General features: G+C 39.0%; 1 pseudogene; it reads left to right on the plus strand.

Moving 5' to 3' along the window:
* Window positions 1-1,915: 1,915 nt before the first annotated feature.
* Window positions 1,916-2,846, plus strand: LOC123465768 (annotated as a pseudogene).
* Window positions 2,847-4,457: the final 1,611 nt, after the last annotated feature.

A 4,457-nucleotide genomic window follows, 5' to 3' on the forward strand; every position in this document is an offset into this window, starting at 1 on the left:
TTTCAGTGAATAGTAAATAAGGATAGTTAATGGTTGTAGGGTGCCTGGAAGACTTCTCCAAATCATAAGAATGAATCTGTGAGTGGATTTTCAGTCAGAAAGGGGCAATTTGCTTCTTTATTGTCTTTTTTTTTTTTTGAGGGGGGACACTAAACTTGGAATCAGAAGATTTGAGTATGACTTGCTCTTCACTTTTTAGTTATAGCAAAGTTTCTAGCTCTCTGAATGTTAGTGTTCTTTTTTAGAAATTGGGGTTCATTACCACTACTTCACAAGGATTTTGTGAGAATTAAGAGATCATAAAATTACATGATAACAAATAAGAAATATAAACATATCTTTATTTTAAAGTTATTATTTTGCATGAATGTTAGAAAGGCAGAATTAGTAACTCAGCAGATGTTCCTATTGTTCTTTGTGGGAGAGCCAATCTACCACCTAACAGATGTAGGAACTTGGTCAATTTTTTAAAACTCTTTGTGCCTCAGTTTCCTGATGTAAACAGGAATTAACCCTACCCGCCTCAGAGAATTGTAGTAAGGACTAAAGGCGTTAATGTACATGAAGTATTCAGTAGTGCCTGGACATATTTCTATTATCTCAGGTTTTGTCTCTTTTAATTAATTAATTTTTATATTAAAAATTGGATTATAATTATTTTACAAGCATGTTGTGTTATTTTCTGCTCTATAATGGCATGAATCAGATACATACACATATTCCTCCCCGCTTGAGCCTCCCTCTTATCTTCCCATCCCACACCTGTAGGTCATCACAGAGCACCGACCTGAACTCCCTGTGCTATATAGCAGGTTCCTACTTGCTTTAAAGAAAAATAAAAAACTACACACCAAACAAAAAAGCATCCTAAAGAGTTTCTGTCATTTTAAAGGACTCTTGCTCAGTGGCATTCTGACCTTCTCCATGGCACGTGTCTATCTTTTATTAAGATACATTAAGAATGGTATCAAGCTGTTATTGTAACTTTTATAACTATATTCATAATTCTTATTGTTATAGAGGCAGATAGATTTATCATATTTAAATCAAAGCCATCTGCTTACTAGGAGAATCACTTGTTAAATTTGTGCCTCTTCAGATATATTTGAGAAAATGAACGAAGTAATAAAGGCAAAGAATTTCAGAGGATATTAAAGGTGCAAGTAGGAAATAATTGCATTTAAATTGGGAATGCAAGTTCTTCATATCTGAAAGAATATCATCATACAAATAATCAAACCCTTATCATGATGAGAACACAACACTTAACAAGGCAACTTAGCCATTAATTTTTTCCTATACTGAAATAAAATCTAACTTTTTACTAGTTCCACTTTTGTACACATCATTTGCTATGGATGAGCACACAGCCATATCTACTTAGCAGCTCTTCAATTATTTGCAGATGAAAATCAGGTCTCAGCTTCTCTAAGTAAAAATTCCTAGGAGCTTTCACAGAAAAAAGGTTAGAAGTTTGACTCTGCGATCGGACAGGAGTTTTAATCTCACATCAGTTATTTTCTAGCTACATGATCAGGTTACTAAAAACTCCTGTGCTCGTATGTTTTCTTTCACTTAATAAGGTTGTTTCTGAGACTTAAATTTAAAAATAAAAGAAATTAGCATAACACTTGCAAATACACAGTCAAAAGCTGTTATTTTAATTAAAGCATTTTCATATGGAATAATCTCACTTAAATGGAATAATTTCAATAAAGTCACTTTATATATTTATAATGTTCCTTTAAAAGTATTTAGTTTATTAATGTTGCTTTGTAAATTACACTTGCTAGAAGGACACATAACGAGATAATTAAATAATTGCTTATCCTTTATTAAATAGCTTCTTGGTTTGACATCAGTGCTGACACTTGGAGACCTGTATTCTATTTTGAAGTCCAACATTCTAACACAGATGAGGAACACCTCAGAGGTGACTGAGTTTATTCTCCTGGGCATCCCGCACACTGAGGACCTGGAGACCATGCTCTTTGTCCTGTTTCTGTCCTTCTACATCTTCACCCTTATGGGGAACCTGCTCATCCTACTAGCAATTGTCTCCTCCACTCGGCTGCACACTCCCATGTACTTCTTCCTGTGTAAACTGTCTGTGTGTGACATATTTTTTCCCTCTGTGAGTTCCCCCAAGATGCTCTTCTACCTCGCAGGGAACAGCGGAGTCATCTCCTACGCAGGCTGCGTGTCCCAGCTCTTCTTCTATCACTTCCTGGGTTGTACCGAGTGTTTCCTGTACACGGTAATGGCCTATGATCGCTTTGTTGCCATATGTTACCCTCTGCGCTACACAATAATCATGAGTCACAGAGTGTGCCATCCTGGCCATGGGCACCTCGTTTTTTGGGTAAATTCAGGCCATCTTTCTAACTACACTCACCTTCCAATTGCTCTACTGTGGCCCCAGTGGGGTGGACTATTACTTCTGTGATATCCCAGTGATGCTAAAGCTGGCTTGTGCAGACACCTCGGCCCTAGAGATGGTGGGATTCATCAGTGTGGGTCTCATGCCCCTCAGCTGCTTCCTTCTCATCCTCACCTCCTACAGCTGCATCGTTTACTCCATTCTTCAAATTCGATCGACTGAAGGCCAATGGCGTGCCTTCTCCACCTGCAGTGCCCACCTCACTGCCATCCTCCTCTCATTTGTGTCAGTGGTTCTCATCTACCTGCAGCCCACCCCTAACCCCTGGCTTAATGCAACTGTTCAGGTCCTGAATAACCTTGTCACCCCCATGCTTAACCCCTTGATATACAGCTTGAGAAATAAGGAAGTGAAATATTCTCTGAGAAAGGTGCTAGAGCAGGTCGTCCTCATTCATGAGAAGTGATAGAGGTCATACCATATTGTTTATGAGAGGACTTTGCACAGATATTATCTCTGCTCTCTTTTACAGATGAAGAAGCTAAGATTAGAAGATATAAAGTGAATTGCTCCAAGTCACTAATAAATTATCCTACTCAGGAGGGATAATGGAATATTCTCCTATTCCCAGTTGGCAATAAAAATGCCTAGGCCTTCTGTCCCTCCCTCTATATCTTCCTCTACTCCTAATCCTCTCCTGTTCCCTTCTCCCTTACCCTAGCACTTCCTCATCTTGGCTGACATGATTATATGATTAACCTCTCAAAGGCCTGCATCAGATAAACCCTCATTTGATGGTCTAGGGATTGTAGAAAAATGGGAAGGTTTCAACCATATGCCTTCTAGTGGTACTCTGTGACTTCTCAAATAAAAAGAAATTGTGTAAAGGAAAATTGATTTCTGGGTGAGACCTCAGGACCTTTGTCTCCTAATGATTGAATCATAGGTATCAATGTGTTGTATCACCCACAAAGCCTATCTATTGGTGTTTAACATGAAAACAAGCCTTGACTGTGATTTGAAGTTGTAGATGAAAGAGAATGTGAAGAAGGTAGCCAGGGGGAGTCTGTGAAGGGATGACTAATTCTGTTGTTTTTCAGTATTAGAAATTTTAGTTTGTCTTTATAATCCCAAGCACAACCAGCAATCCATGCAAAATCTAAGCTGCTCTTGTTCCATGGTTTTGGATACTTTGCTTACCAGAAAGCTGTGACTTTAGTGCTGCCCCTCTAACTTTCTTTTTTCCTTTGTCTAATGAGCTCGGCATAAAATACGTGCTATTCTAGTCCAGGCAGAGATTTGAAGGAAAGTGAAGGGTGAGATAAGAAGAGAAGGCAGTGATGGGAAGAGAAAGGAGTTATTGGAAGAAAAGACAGTGATTGGTGATTGAAAGAGAAGTGGGTAATGTGAAGAGAAAGATGTGATGGGAAGATAAATGGATGCTGGGAAGAGAAGAGGTAGAGGCCATTCGGCTCTCCCTTTGTTTATTTTCAGGATCGGAGTTCAGTCAGGGATTCTCCCACACTTGAACCAGTCACAACATTGTGTTTAAAAGCTCATATCAGGGTGATGAGGTGATGCATGTTTTTAAAGGGAAGAACATTTCTCCCACTCATTTCTCTTAAACCCTGTGCCTTTTATTCTTTCTAACAGAAATGCTCCTTCCAGCGTCTTTAGTAGAACAAATTCATTCTTATCACTGTTAGTTGCTCAATCATGTCTGACTTTTTGTGACCCCATGGACTGATCCCCCAGGCTCCTCTGTGCATGGAAAACTCCAGACAAGAATACTGGAATGGGTAGCCATTCTCTTCTCCAGGGGGTCTTCCCTACCCAGGGATCAAAACCGTGTCTCCTACACTGGAAGCAGATTCTTTACTGTCTGAGCCATCAGGGAAGCCCACTAAAGACCCGGTTAAAATATTTCCTGTGTGAAATTTTATACTAAGCAAGCCAGGCTCTCATTTCTTTGTGTTTTAAATTAGACTTAACAAAAATATCCCTCCATCATGCCAGGATAAGTTTTAGCAAAGCATTTTCCAACACTGAAAGTAAAGTAGGTTCAGGAAAGTTAAGG

Source organism: Bubalus bubalis, chromosome 5, assembly GCF_019923935.1.
Source record: "Bubalus bubalis isolate 160015118507 breed Murrah chromosome 5, NDDB_SH_1, whole genome shotgun sequence".
In the NCBI taxonomy this organism is placed as follows: domain Eukaryota; kingdom Metazoa; phylum Chordata; class Mammalia; order Artiodactyla; family Bovidae; genus Bubalus; species Bubalus bubalis.